Here is a 17014-nt window from a genome sequence, read left to right as displayed (position 1 = left end):
GCACTAGCAGTGAACAACATGAGGTGCTGCTCAAATTTATGGCTGAGACCAAATGATCTGCACCCCTGCCCAACCAACATCGAGCCAAAGAACAGGGATTTAAGAATACTGTTCACAGAAAATGATGAGAGAGAAAGAAGGAGAAGCACATGAACCTATGAGAGAGAACTGTGAGTACTGTACAAAGACATGCACATATTTTGGACACAAGAGGGACCAGATTTTCGTCCTGGTTAAACCACAGATGCCTGCTACAGCCAAGATCATTTCTGCAGACAAATTCTGATCTTGAGATTGAACTGTAAGCACGGGGCATGAGGACTCACTCCATTCTCCCCCGTCCCTAAAGATATCTTGCCTTCACTGCTCTCCCTGAGGACGGACAGTATTTCCCAGCAGTTTCATACACCTCAGAGCACACAGAAAGCTGCAGGACTGTGTTGAGGACAAACTATCTGCTCTTTGCATGTCTGAGCAACCCCAGATGCTTGATGCTGTTTAGCAGGGGGCTTTTTTGTTTTCTAATTATCACCTCACACATTCTCTGAACTGCCTTTTGGTTTATTAAGTAGTTGTTATATTTTTTTATTTAATAAAGTGCCAGGGCTACGTTACTCTGGGTGGTTTTTGTTTTTCAGAAGGGACAAAAAAAGAACAGGCATCTGATTGGCATCTGATTTATTTTTGTTATCTTTTGGTTTGAACAGTGATGCTAAACATATTCTCTTTTTTTTTTTTTTTTTTCCCCTTTCCGCACAGACAGTGATACTGCTGTTCGGGTGCATGCTAAAAGCTACCAGAGAGCTTTCTGGAATGTTGATTTTATTTCAACTGAAACATGTTAAGCATAAATAGTTTACAAAATGAAAAAGTAGGATGAAATTATGAAAGCAACAAGAACTGACAGCATATGATGCCAAGGTAAAATATTTTCTAAGTGCCTATGTAATACATCAGATTTCTCTATGCTCATGCCATCTCCTCCCGCTCTCCCTGCTGCCAGCCCCGCCTCCCTTAGCACAGGAAACAATTCCTCAAACTGTGCAAAATGAGCTGAAAGTCTCTTACTTCTAACTTACTCATCAGTAATTACCTTGTTTTAGCATCACGTGTATTACGCAAAACTCACCATGTGCTGTTACTACTGGGCAGGTATCACTCTGAGTCCTGCAGTCCAGGTGTGATGCTTCCTCTTGCTTCTCTAATTGTCCCGTACACGACCTATGGGTACCCAACTGTTGAGGTACCCTAATTTTAACTGGGTGAAGTTATTGGCTATTAAGTTTCTTTCTGGAAGCATTCTTTGGGAGGCTGCAAAACCTGGTATTGTTTAAACACCCAATGGGTATAAGTTTTCCCAAACTGATTTACTCAGTTTTATCTCCTCGTGGATACATGCTGATATAGTGCACAATGGAAACACGGAGTTTCTGTCAAAAGTCTCGGCATAATCTGAGACTGGAAGCATTGAGAACCACTGCCCATACCATGCAAGTGTCCATCCTAAAAGCATTAGCTCTTGATGTCCTACTATCAAATGCTACACTCATCACCAGACTAGTGAAACATCCAAACAGTCCTTCACACAGAATGAAAACCTTCTCCTGGTGAGTCATCAGGAATTTTTTTTTTTTTTGGCACCAGCACAGATCAGAGTAAATTAACAGAGTAAATTAACAGACATACAGGAAAGCTCTCCTCCTGCATCCTAAATCTCTACAGCCATTTTTGGACTTGTGCGCATGAAGCCCTGAAACAACAACAGATGAAGAGACAGTTTGGTTCCTGAAAAGGACTGGCCAAAGGCCTTAAATTTTGTACTCCTGTCAAAATACATCCAAAGATGTCATATGAAAGACAAGTGTTAAAAAATTAAATCAACCTAATTCAGTGGAGAGCTCACCCTACATTCTTTATGAAGTAGTTATGAAATGTCAAAGGTAAAAAGCACACAGGCTCTGGAGATCAGCAACATTTGCATTTGAAACTACACCAAGATCATGTATTTGAGGGTGAGGCGAGTGAAAATTAGATAAAAAGCAAGTTCTTCTAATGTTCAAAGACTGCCTTGAAGGTGTAGGATGTTTTTAGCTATTTTAGCATATTTTCTTTAGAAGCACAGATTAGATTTGTAGTTTTCAAGTCTCCAAAGTCTCAAAAGTATTAACTCAGTGTTCTCTGCTTTAGGCTTTCAGAAATACTTTTGTATTTTGTTTTCCTGTCAAGCCTTGAACTGCAGTGGACAAGGAGAAGCTCAGGGTATGCTGCCTCCACAGGGGCGACTGGTCAGGAGGAAGAGTGCACCAAGACAGACAAGTGGAACCCACCTGAAAACGGGTGCTTTAAGTTTATTTTATTCCATGTTTATTGTCTCTAGAAAATCTTCACAAGAGAACCTCATTAGAAACATCTTCAATACTCCTCCAAAATCTATTTTTTTACCTATTACTAGAGCAAAAGAATCATGGATATGGACAGCAGAAATGGTTTCAGCATTCAGACAGCATTCCTTAATGTTGCCAATGAAGGGTTTTTAGATGGGACAAAATACTTGATGAGTTCAAGGACAGATAAGAAAAATTTAACTGATACAGAATCTGTAGCCTGGAGCTTGTATTTCAAAACATGCTACAAAAATACCTAAAAGTGCCAAATCCAGAAGGGCTGGGTATCTCAAATGAGATGTCTATCCAAAATGTAGCAGTGAAACACACTTCAATCAATACAGCACTATACTTTGTGAACATAACTGAAATGCTTTTTCAGTTCTGCCACCCATTTCCATGGAGCCAGGACCTAACTCAGTCTCCAGTAATTGCGTATGAATGCTGACCGTATCCTCAAACCTGTCTGCTTTAAAATCCCCTTTTAATCATCACTAAGTGATCATACTTAGTTCAATGCTAAAACATATACTTCAATCCTAGGTTCAGGTTTTAGAAATTTCTATTTCTACCTAAACAAATAATTCACTGTTATGTCAGTCCAGTAGATATTTTGTATGTTGTTTTTTTTTTCTCTCCTCCCTTTCACCAAATACATCCCATTATTATAAATATTATATGAACTTGAATCCAAGCTAAAACTTACTCTAAGGAACACAGCCCTGCTATTCCCACTCATAAAAAACAACCTGTATTCCCCTGCAACCTCTCCTTGCCTCCCTTCCCTTCAGCCCACTTGCCAGCAACGCCACCGAGTTCAGTTCCCAGGCTGAGGGGCTAAACTGGTTTTAGCTTCTTATATACTTTCTTCTGGATGTAGGAATTGATCATGGAGAAGGAAGTCAGACCCTTCCTTCCTTCTAGTTCCTGAACGGAACCCGAATGTCCCTTAGGGCTTTAGCTGCTCCTCCAACAGAGCTTGGTAACAGGAAAGGTCACAGAGCAGGAGGGGTCCTGCCTAAGTCTGTACCTGGAGCGTGGGCTCTAAACATACAGTGATGCAATCTCTCCCTATCATAGAATTTTGCGTTTAACTATATATTTGGGGCAACACAAGCCTTAATAAATGTTTTACCCTCCAAAAAAATCTCTAAATTCTATTTAACATCTACCACGTGGTTTCTATCGGCAATTTAGGGAATAAAGCAATAAAGTGTGTCAGCAGTACGGCTGCAAACTTAGTATGCTATGTATCAATTTTATGCTAGAGAGCCACAGCAAAAGTATGCTAGGTGGTGTTTCTTAGCACACTGTTTGGTGGATCATTTTCACATAAATAGCTTTCACAAACTTTTCCCAATTGGCATCATTTTTCCTTTTTGCAAATAGTGGAAGAAAATGCTGAAGCACATGTATAGCTAAGGGAGATGAAGAAAGTATACCACACTGTAACAACAACAAGCAACAATTCAATTATGAAAGTTTTAGTATGTCTAAACAAAGAGAAAATATTTAAGTCCTTCCAGATGAAAGGTAGAGCAGTATTAATTTTATATAAAATGCTATTTCTATTACAGGTAATTAAATATGGAAACATTTTCTAGGTGAAATGGTTAGCTCACTATCACTTCAAGGCTTCGAAACAAGATCAGGTAGCTTCCGAATGGGCGAGCTTTAATCCAGGCTCTGCGAAAAGTTATAGTCTGCACACTGAAGGAAGTCAGAAAACTGTCATTGTGGTCTCTTCTGGCCTTTGGGTTTTTAAGGTCCCTCACTCTCCCAGGAAAACAAAAAAAAAGAGACCTGTCTTGGGCAGGAAAGGAAAAGAAGCAGAGTAGATATAAAGATGGAAGACACAATTGAAGAATCTATGTCCAACTGAATGCCCCACTCCCATCTTCATTCAAAGATATGCTTTTACAACAAGTATTTCTAACTTGAAAGCATTTTATCATTGATTAACTGCACTTTACTCTTTTGTAAAAGGACTTCTATGATAACTTTGTCCATTAAGCATGTGTTTGTAGAGTCTGCTTCACCAGGGAATGAGGCGGCAGCTATGGGAAATGCAGCTTGCCTCTCTTCACCCTGCTCCCGAAACGAGCACCATCTGATGGGGTGGGTGGTCGACATCTCCGGACCTCGCTCTTTCAGTCTCATCAGCTTGTTCCCTACCCCCACCCTGCAGCTGCACCCAGGCTGGTTCGTTTGTAATTATAAACCATCTTTTACTGTCTCAGAAGGAATTTTAGCTTTGCATTCCTCTAGCCCAAATCAAAACTATTCATAAAGAATGCGTAATTTTATATGTTTAAATGGGACAATTGTGATAATCCGAGGGCATTGAAACATCTGTGTCAAACCAGTGACACGTCCTCTCACACAAGAGAGAGGATTTCAAAACACCGTATCGTACAGCTGAATGACACAGGCCCACGCACTGTTACAGTGGACATTTGACTTACTTTTCTTCAGTTAAACTGGGAATGACAAGCTTGTTGGTTAAACGTACCGGTAGATCATCCTAAAACAGTGACCCACTTTGCTGATAAGAACCTAGAAAGAACTTTCTTATGCCCTAGAAGGGCAAAAAAGGCCAAAAAAGGTCCCACTTTACAAGATCTTTTGTGCCACCAAAACTTCAATATTCTGGTCACACTGTGAACACAAGGCTCTTCTTTTTTTAAGGAAAGGGACTAAAAAATAGGTGTGTTTAGGATGGTACTCCCACCATCTTAAACAGGTAGGCAAGAAGTGAATTTGTTTTGTCATTTGAAATAGCATACCTATTTTTAGGGATTTGAAATGTATTTTAAATTTTAAATCATAAACAAAATCCAATTTAAGAAAAATCAATGAAAATAATAATTTTCATGGGTATACTAATTCTTCATAATAATTTCCACTGAAAAAAGATATTAGAAGTCTATTAATTACGAAGCAAACAGACAAAACCAATTGAATCATGGAAACACATTTGGTAGTATGTTGAAACGCATTTTACGCCCTCATCCTGAGGAGGGTGCTTGGCTCAGTTTTTACTCTCCTCAATTCTTTCTAAAAGAGGACACACTAAACCAAATGGTTTTTACAGCATTTAAGGTATGCAGGGCTATCCAGAGTCTTAATATTATTAATTACAGATGGCGAAATCAGCTAAATATTGGCAACATGGCATTTTTTAAGTAACATCATCTGAATCAGTGATTTGTTAACTTGCTACACTGGAAGATACATTTTGCAGTTTCATAATATGAATGAATTTGCCACGTGTTTTAAAATGCCCCTGTGCAGGAACAACAGTGATTTCTCTAGCATCACCGGTTCCAAAGTTTTTTTTTCCAAGGATCACAACCAATTTTAATAACTATTAACTTGATGAAGGCATGCACATAAATTTCCATTGATATAACAGTTAAAGACAGTTTAACTAAGATTTTTACTCTTTAAATGGTCTTATAGAAGTTAGAATGATATTTGAGTAAAATGATCTACTGATCAATGTTCCATACAGACAAAATAATATACTAGTATCATTTAAGTTAACATTGAATTCATTATGTTTTTTCAGCTAGCAGTAGTTATCTAATCTTCTCCAAGCAAATGGAAATACTGACATGAAACTTTAATCAGGTAAAGTTTTCTTACTTTCTCCAGCTGTGAAATTTCATACTATTCACAAGGTACTTGGTAACTTTACCAAGATTGTTTGTATATGAGTATTTGGAGTTTATAAGTCCATAAAGAGGCCAAAAGTGGGCATGCAACTAACAATCAAGTGCTCTCACTCCTTTCTTAAAAAAAAAAAAAAAAAAATCAAGACCTTAATAAAGTTGAGTTGTTCTTAACTAATTGCAGAGATGTTCTATGGGAACCTACAGTGTATTTATTCACTTTGGAAAATGTCACACTCTTTCACATCTACAGAATGCAAAAGCCAAGGACTTGACTAATGCCAGCATCTACCTGTTGAATTTCCTTTCAGATTATGTAATACTATTTCTTCTTCAAGAGATGAAAACATATACAATAACAGCTGAAGCATATGTGTCTTGGGTATGTATTTAATTCTATACTATGAGAATACAATATAAACTGAAAGCTACTATATGAGAACTTCATTCAACACAATGAGTATCTTCCCGTCAGAACACCTACATGTCAGATTATTCCAGGCTGCCATTGTGCCTACTGTCAACTGTTCATTTGCCTACAGAATCTATCCTATGAAAATGTCACTTGCTGTCACTCAAATGCTTCAACTATGCTTGAGATAATAAGAAAACTAAAGGAAAAAGAGATATGTACCTGAACCAACATAAATATCTACACTGGAAAACATATAAAACTTCCAAACAAGAATTAGTGGCATAAGCAAAAATGCCGTGTTAGAACTATCTAGGTGAGGTCAAATTATCTACATTATAATACGTATAATATATATTAAACAGTTTTTCTTCTTCTGCCTTTTATTGAAGGCGCACCTGTGGCCAAGTTTGTTTCTCCATTTGCTGCTCCCTTTAAATTAAATGAGAATTCTGTCGTGTAGCTCAAACTATTGTCAAATTCTACACAAGATTCAACAATGAACATTTCCATTTATCGATCAACAATATAAAAGTAATAGCATTTTATTTTCTAACATCTAAACAACATGCATCTCAAAGACATTACAGCTTCTTTGGAAAATTCATGCTGGGATCTATGTCCTAAATAGTTTTAGTTCCTGTATTAAGAACTCCACAGATGGATGGAGCTGGTCAAGAAAGATGAGATATTTTCACTTTTCATGATATCTTTTAAACAGAAAGTTTAGTTCACCTATCCTTTGCCTAAGCTCAAGTGTGTTTGCCCTCACTCTCAGAATGGTACCTAAGGCCTTTCATACACCAAAGGATTAAAAGCCAAAATAAATGTAATGAATCCTTTGAAGTGATGCAATCTCAGTTTGGGAGACTAAGTTAAAGCAAACTGTGGCAATTACCAAACTATCTCAGTGAAAGTCTTACCTCTCATTAATGGCTTTCAAGGATGTGGCAAAAAATAAAAATCCTATTTTGAATGACAGCTCTGGCCTATCACCACAGGTTTTCAGAGGAAGAGTGGCTCTTTTCTTCACAAAGTTTGTATGAATGATGCTTGAATTTAAAAGCATCACTGGTTTAAATTTCAAAGTGTTTCACTAAACTGGGATCTTTCCAGGACAAGGGACAAAGATGTTTGAGATTCACTGAGCCGGATCGGCAGAAACTAACTGTGGTAGGGATGTCCCTTTAGCAAAAATACGCTTAATTAAGGCCAGTTAAGAATCTGAAAAATTACGACGCCTTGTTTAAAGATAAACAAACAAAACCAAGAATGAGGTAACTTTCAAAGCCCTTATTTCTCATTGTAGAAAAGCTGTTGTGGCTATACACATATAAATTGCAGCTTCTGGTGGTGCAAGGCCAGATCAGCTGTGGATAAACGCCAATGATCCAAGCTGAATGTGCCAACTTCAAACCAGGGCTGTATGCAAAGCTGTGGGAGCACCAAGAGCTCATCCCTTACCATCAGTCCCTGTAGAGAATCAAATCCTTGCTTAACTGGAGATGACTGCAAACAGCTCAACACAGTCAAGGAAAGCTCCTGTGCTCTCTCCCTGAACATTATAACGAGGACAGAAACAAGGAGAAGGCCAACTGGCCAGGCCTTTTGCCCTGGGGACACTTGTACCTGGAGCAAGAACCCACTGATCAAAATCACCAGCACCAGTTACCCAAACCAACCACTGGGTGAAGAACCACAGCACAGACATCTCTCTTTTTCTGTATTTTGACTTTCTTTAACCGTTTAGATAGATTTTTATCGTGACAGTAAGCCTCCAAGGATGTGAATTTATAGCAAGGGGAAAATAAAACAAAACAAAATAGCAAAATGGAAACCAAAACACTTCTACAAGCTTTCAGGCCATCTTCATATAAAGAAAACCAATAGTTTCTTAGGTTTTCATTAAAAGCTAATTTTAATTTTGCTACTCTTGAGTTTATTTTTAGAGCACTGTTTTTTTCAGACAGCATTATAAAAGCAAAAATCAAAGATCTGAATTTGGTTTGGTGTTACAAGAGAAGAGAATAATTCGCTTAATCTTAGATACTACATTCTAACTACATTCTTCCTTTAAATATTTTGTGTAATTAACAAATAATGACAGTAACTCTTATCTGTTATTTTAAAGCCATAGCTTTTCAATAAAAAAGAAAAATAATGTGACTTTTACTTCACAGCAATTTCTTGATGTATTACAGGAAAACATGTATGGATATTTGGAAAACTTTCTAACATCACAGACTGAAATAATAAAAAACCCTAAAACTTTCTGGAGACATCCAGGTTACTGTGATTGTACAAAGCCAACCCTTAGGCAACTAATTCAGAAGCTGTGTGCATGTATGCTTAGCTTTGCTAAGAAAAATTATATATTAAAAAAGGTGAATTTTAACAGTTTTGCTATGATGTTATTAATTTTAAAGAGAGATGCACTGCAATATCAGAAAAAGTTGTATTACTTAAATATTTAACTATGAAATGACAATTAAATCACTGAGCTTGATTAATTTGGTAACAATAAAACAGTGTTGGGAATATTTACCGTTGTTCAGGGTGCCTGTTGCTCCAATTTTACAAAATGGAATGCCCTTGTAGTTTGCAATATTTATTTATAGTATCTGCTTCCAGAAAAAGTTCAAAACACCAGCCCATATTTTATTTGAAATTTGTTTCAGAAGAATCAGCTGGAAAAGGAACGGGGACCACTGAAAACAAACTTCTTGCTCTGGTGAAATGTGAAAAACTTGGCAGAAGAGGTATAAAATTTTCTGTTAAGGCAAAGAATTGACCCATCAAATCTATTCTATTTAAAACGTACTCTAAAATTTGGCTCTAAAAGGTACCTAAAAGTAGAGCAACATTATAGGGAGATATTTTTTCCCCCCAAAATCCTTTAAATAATTTCTGTAGAAGTAACTTTCAAATTAAGTAGGTTTCTCTCTATTAAATTTACGAAGGTAGAATTAGTTTATATCTTTTATAGAGAAAGTAACTCGGGATTTCACAAAACCCAACCTTTTCATATTAAAAGATGAGAGAGAGACAGAGAATTGACTGTTCTCAGAAAAACATTAGGGCTTCAGAAAAGACAATTGGGCTCCTTGGTTTTAATGACAATTCAGGAAAAATCGTCCGTCAATCCAGACTGCAGATTGCTCTAGGGAGAAAAATGATGCAACATGACACTGTTCCTTCTCTGTCTTAGAATAACTACAATCAAAACATTAGTAATGACACAGTTCTAAGACAAACTATTTAGAGAAGCACTGTGTATGCAGCGCCAAGTCATATGTTATATACTTCAGTATAATTAAACAGCCTTATAAATTCTGAAGTTTGGATAGCGAGAGGCCTGATTTTGTGCTGTGATGTATCATGAGTCCCAGAATTACACAGTTCAGAAAGGTCTCAAAGACTACATGGCTTGCAGCTGGAGATGGCACAGGGGACTAAACATGTCTATCATTTTATCGCACAGTGTAAAATTCTATCTATCTACTAGCATTTTCCATGTACTGCTTAAACAGATAAAGCACAAGAAACAGATGTAAACATCACACATCCTCAAGTCTGCATAACCAGTATTCTATTTCATTAACGCTATATTTCTCTGATATATTTTTGCACCCTTCTAAAGTGATTTAACAAGAAAAAAATATTATGAGGACATGTATCATTCTGGTTTCTCTCACATACTGAAATAAATAATACAAATCAGTAAGTGCCATCTCAGTTTACAGAAAAGGAAAATCCACGGTGTTCAAAGCTTTTTGAAACATACAGTTTTGGAAAGGCAAAATTTCAGTGTACATACGCACTATAGCAGGGACACCATTTGGCAGACAGCTGATCTTTGCGTTATGGTTGTGTGTAACCTTCCTAGCACAGCACAGGCAGACAGAGCTTCTCCGCAGCACTTCAGAGTCACGCTGAAGTAGCTATGGGGCTGTTGTACAGAAGTTGACTTGCATCAGCTGACGTGGAACATGGGTAGAAGGATGTGCAAACCTTCAATACTCATCTGTGCAGACTCACCCTGAGAAAAAGGGGTGCAGATCTGGAGCCAGAACAGAACTGTAATCCTGGAAAGTAAGTGAAATGAGGGAAGACTGGTACTGTGTGAGAATGGATAATGAACTTGAAATAGAAAATGACTGACATTAGGAATTACTTGGATGAGGGAGAATGAAAACAGACGCAGAACATGAGACCTACAAGGAACTAGGATACAAGTAAGAATGGCTGACTGTGAAACTGAGAATCAAGAAGAATGAAATCATGACTTCAAAAAATGATGCCTATGCCAACACTCCCTTCAATTCCTCTGCTTTTCATTGAGGATCACTGCTCCTGCTTTTCTGGCTTGAAAGAATCTTCTTGGAGTGAGTATCCCAGTTCTGCAGCTACTGTAAAAAGTATACAAACCCCAGCAGCCCATCAAAAGAGCTGGCAACAGAAGCTCCTAGCACTGAAAATGTTTCTGCAAAATAACCTGGGCTTCAGAGATGGGGTTTTGCCAGAAAGTCTTAGATTAAACCTGTTGCTCAAAGGTACCATAAAGCATAAAGGCAAATTCTTAATTTTATCTGCAGACCAAGGCTTGAAAATTATATAGTGCAGAAAATCTGGAACCACACACCGAACAATTAAAACTACTAGATAGCTGCATACTGATTAAATGCCATCTATTTAATTCAAGGATTGTCTTCTATGCAGAAAAATAGCATGTTATCATACAATTAAAGACTGTATGATAATGGACAAGGTACAAGTGGGTGAATCAAGGTCACTAAGGTTTTGAAGTATTAGACTGCAAGCACAGTAATGCGTATTAAACACAAAAAGCCCTTGCATTTAAAAATAGATCAAATAGAATAGAAACAGTGTCTGCACATACCTATACAGCTGTGAACATTTTGGTATCAGTAGACAAAAAGAGTGCAAAATAAAGGCTAAGATGCTGGGAATAAGAGCTAAATGTTTTTTTGGATTTTGTAGAAGCATTCTAAGTACATATTAAAACTTTAAGGAAATAGCCAGTAAAACATTAACCTTACAGAAAGAAATACTTTCCCTGTCCCAGTTTTTCACATACAAAACCTATTTGTTTTTTACTCAAATGTAAACTTTGATAATTATTCCCCCAAACATTTGGTTTTCCTTTACCAAACGTTGTAGGTCCCCATTTTAGAACAAACAAAAACATACGCAAAGGTCTGTCTATCCTTGAAGGAAACAGTAACAACAAAACAAACTCAAAAATTTAACCTCAATGTGGCAGAAGTGTAAATAACCTCTCTCAGCTCAGTAGTGTTTTATCTTTTAAATGAAAGAGGTCTTCCGTTCTGGGGGTAAACAAATCAAAACAAAAAAACAAAAAGGAAAAAGAAAAAAAGAAAAGAGAACTGCCTTCATTTCTTTCTTAATTTGAGCTTTCCTCTAACAAACAGCTACTGTTTGTTTCCTTATTTTAGGTCATGTAATTCAGTTATGCGTGCCGCACTTTTTAACTCTTTCCCACCTGCGGCTCTCTTCCAGCATCATCTGGGAGCTGTGAAAACCTAGAATGATGCAAAACCTGACGGAACCAGGGCTGCATTAGCCCGGATACATCTGCCAGCGTCCACTGCATATGGCGATATACACAAGTAATATCACGTTTTAGAACCCTTGCAGTTAAACTTGGGCTGAAAAACCCCTCAAAAAAGTCAAAAGAGGGTTTCAAAGGAAAGAGATCGAAGGGGCAGTAAACCAGAAACACATTACAAGCACTACATAAATGAGATACTTCACTTTTGTAACACGGAAGTGAGAGACAGAACCCTGACCCTGTGTGTCCCAGCCCAGATGCTCCATCAGGCTGAGTCCGACCTAACTATGCAGTTCCAATAATTGTCTATTCATACTGCTTGAAAAATCAGTTATAAAGATCTGCAGAAAAAGCCCTTTCCCAGCAGACCAAGACTGCCCAGATGGAAGAAAATTAGTTACGAACACTGAACAAACTTTGTACTAAGTAGATCAGTTTTCACCGTGTTGCATCGCACACTGTTGCGCTGCAGATGAAAAGAATATCGATAGGACCACAGCACCCTAACACCACAGGTTTATTCTTCAAATAAACAGCTAATGGGAGCTATTCAAAGTTCAGATCTGAGAACTAAGTAGCTTATTCAGGAACTTATCCATCCTCTTATTCAACAGCATTTTGCATGCTTCATTTTGAAATGTCTCAGATGAAGTTGCTGTATTCAGAAGTTCAAAAATTAAGCTGTACCCTCATTTTGGACCTGTCTACTAAAACAAAGAAAGGCAAATATGTAAATTTCTAGTGAATTAAAGTGCCCCATTAGAAGTTCAATTATATTCCAAAATTATGTCTTAATTGGTTTGCTCATAGATGAGCTGTACAGCGAACCAAAAATCTACAGCCATATAATCACCGCTAAATTTCAGATATTGCTACACGTTAAATTAGCAGCAGATAATGAGTGGGGAAATTAGCTCTATTTCCATAACAGAAAAAATTCTTCCCATGTTACCTACAGTGTTTTATATAGTTAGTTTCAAAACAGAAAAATTAATACACAAAACTCTCCTGAATAACTAACATTTATTTTGATCAAAAGTCCACACATCCAAAATAAATAGTACAAGCAGAGTGCTCATCAGGTTTGTGTCTCTGATATCCAGTTAAAAAGAAGTCAAATTCCTAAACTCCTACAGAAAACCTCAAGACATTGCCCACTATTTTACTTGTGTGTTGCTAGCTATTTCTTTTCTGCATAACTTTTGGTTTTTTGAGTAGTAATCCTCATGCCCAAGAACTCTTCAGATTTTGATATATAAGGGATTCCTGGTTATCATCAGTATCACACACAGATATTGCAACTGATCTCATGGTACGAAAAACTCATAAGAAAGAAACAATAAGGAATAACATTAAATACAGACTCATAGTATTGCAACTAAAAGGAGGAAAAGAAACCAAGCTCCTTCCATATAGCTTATTTTTCACATTAGTAGGATAAATAAACTTACTAAAAAAAAGTTAAAACTTTTAGAAGTGAAGCCAGGCTCCTGAACTTCAGCTGCTGTTCAATTTTGGTTATTTTTGAGGACAAACACTATCTAACTTACTACTTACATACAACTATCTAACTTATTACTTATATACAAATGCTTAATATAGATTATTTGACTTACCTTTGCTGTCTGAAGGAAACAGATTTCAAAGATCTTGTCTGTAAATGATATATTCTTCAATATTTATGCCTCCAATGACCACCATCGTCAATAAGGATCTGAAGAAAAACACCACAAAGCAGTACATAAGCCAGGCTAGTTGCAGCTAGACTGAGGATTTTTTAAAATTTTATTTATTTATTAAGAAGGCACAAAGTAAAATTGTGCATTTCATACAATACATGAATTTATTAGCTGCTGTTAAAAACAAATTGCTAAGCACCAGAGCCATTACATGGGAAAGCATTCATCTACTTGAGGCACATAACAATTAGTCTGCATTAGTATGTTCAAGACTAAATACACCAAACTTGGGAAACTCACTGTTATCATACCAAAATAACAACAGTAGTAATCATTTCCATGAGTTAAAGATTAAAAAAGGCAAAATGACAAACTAGTATTGAAGTGTGTTATAAGCACTAATAGATTACGAAAAGTTAAACCACATCCCTAAACTTTGAAAAGCCAAATTAAAGGTAACCTTAAGACAATGCCCCTAAAAATACCAGTTATGGTTTAAAAACCTCACATTATTCAACAGTACAGACATACAGTATCATTTATTAGTGCTGCTTTCGTATTTCAGTACTGTAACTATGGAAAGATGAATTAAAAAAAAATTACTATACTTATGGTAAGGTAAGCATCAAATAAACTACTTCCTTTGGAATCAACTTAGGCTAAAATGCCCAATAGCTACAACTTTTTTTAATTTTCAGGTCTCAACTTCTTTCAATGAAAGAGAAACCACTTGTCTATCATAACCACGATAAAATTTCCAGAGTAGTTGAGGTTGCCAGGGACCTTTGGAGAACATTTGGTCCACAACACCTGCTCAAGCAAAGCAGCCTCGAGCTGAAGGCCCAGGACTGTGTTCAGTTGGACTCTGAACATCTCCAGAGATGGAGGCTTCACTGGCAACCTGGTCCAGTCAGGGTCAACCACCCTCACAGTAAAAAGGTGGTTCCTGATGTTCAGAATGTCATGATGTTCTCTGATCTGCCCAATGTTCCCTTAAGGAAGGAACTTCAAAGCAGAGCTGTGTAACATGAGGCACAAAGTTTGATAACAGGCTTAAGTCAGTATAAGCAACCCTTAGATATATGCTGGGTGGTACACATAAAATTAAGCCACACTGGTCCCCGTATAACCTAACATATGCTGCAATACTTTTGAAAGCTTTCAGTCTTCATTTAGCAACAGATGCCATTAGCTAGAAGACTAACCAAGTCAAAAAGCTTTTGTCTTGTAAACGATTTTTCCCTCTGCTCAGTTGATTCCTCTTGGTTTATCCTTTCTCAGCTGAAGAAGGAATCCAACTTTGAGCGAAGGCAAAGGAAAACCTTTTGCTGACTCCTAACAGTGTACAAGCACAGCAGCAGCGAAACTTGGGTTAACACAAGCAACTCATTTATCTTGAATATCTATTTCTTTAAGTGTGATTTATCTATTTACTCATTTATGTATTTGCAGGCCTGGAACGTCTGACTGCCAGCAGTCAGGACGTGCGGAAAGGTGATCAGATTACTTAGCAGGCTCTGTAGATAATTCATTGCTCCTTAAAGCCATAATAGTTAAATACCTCTAACAGCAAAACCACTAAGTTTTTGTAGTTTACCGATATCAATGGAAAAATTATTTCCTCTCAGCTTTATGATAACACTTTATCTGAATTGTCAATGTTGTTTCTTCTGAAGTAAATCCAATCCCCCCCAACTTCCCCACCTGAGAATAAACACCTTTCAAATCGATGACTTCTGCAAAAAAGCAAGTTATTGAATACTTAAACAGATACTCTCTGCTCTTTCTGCTACCTCCAAAAATTTAAAATCCTTGTAGAAAAGAGAACTGTCAGGTCAGTCTCAAATAAAATTGCATAGGCTACCATGATTATGCTAACTCTCTTTTTCTAATGAAAAATCTGAAGAAGAAATTGGATTTATACTGTGCCTTGATGCTTGCCAAACTGAGAGTTGATGGATTGGTATGGGGAAAGAATTCCAGATACAAAATGACCCTATTAAAGTATTAAAAAGCTGCTGTGTAGGAACTGAGAGCGACGCTGCCCCGGCAGACTGCCACTGCACTTTCAGATATGGTTCAAGACAGGGTTGAGGGGCAGGAGAGGAATGGAAAAAAAGTGTTTCAAATAATCTAAAGGCTGATGAAATACCTGAAGTGCACAGAAGTAGTCTGTGAATACAAGCCCGCCAACAACAACAACTGCTGATAAGTTACTCAAAGTCACTAAACAACCCAATCTAAGATACCAAACGGTGCTGCATTAAGGTAGGCCATGTAAACATGAAACCCAGAACAATTACTTTTAATTCAACAGATGTACATCTTGTGCAGTCATGACATATGTTTCTTTTGTTAGCTATGCTCGGCTTTGGCTGTACTTTACTTGTTTTATATGCCAAACCAATAAAGTCAGAGGAATAAACTGGTATGGAAGCCAAAGCAGGATCCATCAACAGATTTGTCTAATAAGTTCAGCGTGGAAGATACTTAGGCATGGTTACAAGCCAGAAAGCACACCTGCTGACAGGGAGATCTTAAAATTGAAGATGCATTGAGAACTGGAGTAAAAAGTCTCCTTTTTTTTTTTTTTTTTTTGGAGGGAACTCACGTAATATGGAGCAACTGCAGGGAAGTGAATGTAACATTTCACTGTACCATTTTAAATAATTGTTTTTCAAAGTAGTTCAGAGACTGTGACTTTTTTCCCCTAAAAGTGACTTTCTGCATGTAATTTGGCGTTGAGACTTTCTATCAATTGCCCTTCAAACTTAACATTCAATTTTCTTAAGAAGTTGAATCGTACCCAAATCTCCCCAGATTTTTTAAGTGCCACTGAAAAGATTTTTTTATCTTTGCTTGACAAGTAAATCATTCTCACTTTGCCTTCTGTGTTAATAGATAATATTTCCTTTTTTTTTTTGTTGGCACTGAACTGCACGACCAAAATCCAGATATTTAAACTCTGCTCCGATTGCAGATGTTATTTCTGATCAGATTTAATCATCTTTCTCTCATACGCAGCAACTGCAATAATTGTAAGAGTATCATTAATTTTGTTCTCAAAATCTCTAAGCCTTCTTGAAGGAGTTTGAGCATCGCATCACAGGGAAAAAGTTTCTTCTGTGCTAAACCACATGTTTCAGGGGAATCTTCTAAACCTCTTGGGACTTGTTCATTTTGCTGAACTGCACCCAAGTGTTTAATTATTTTTTCTTCATATGGTTTTATCATCATCATCCTAACAGCCAGAAGGAGTCACTATGATCTCA

At 37.1% G+C, this 17014-nt stretch overlaps 1 protein-coding gene across 8 annotated transcripts in view; it reads right to left on the bottom strand.

Moving 5' to 3' along the window:
• The window catches only part of MBD5 (methyl-CpG binding domain protein 5), a 144648-nt gene that overhangs the window by 80379 nt on the left and 47255 nt on the right, over positions 1-17014 (bottom strand). For 7 of the 8 annotated variants that reach the window (XM_075757277.1, XM_075757272.1, XM_075757279.1 and 4 more), the window contains exon 2: positions 13680-13777. The gene's annotated coding sequence lies outside the window, so the exon portion shown is untranslated. Of the gene's footprint in view, positions 1-10291; positions 10556-13679; positions 13778-17014 lie in introns of all 8 variants that reach the window. The other variant, XM_075757275.1, reaches the window with a different exon arrangement.

The sequence above is a fragment of the Balearica regulorum genome, chromosome 6 (genome assembly GCF_011004875.1).
Source record: "Balearica regulorum gibbericeps isolate bBalReg1 chromosome 6, bBalReg1.pri, whole genome shotgun sequence".
In the NCBI taxonomy this organism is placed as follows: Eukaryota; Metazoa; Chordata; class Aves; order Gruiformes; family Gruidae; genus Balearica; species Balearica regulorum.
Note: the sequence above shows the minus strand (reverse complement) of the source record. Positions and strands in the feature narration are given on the sequence as shown.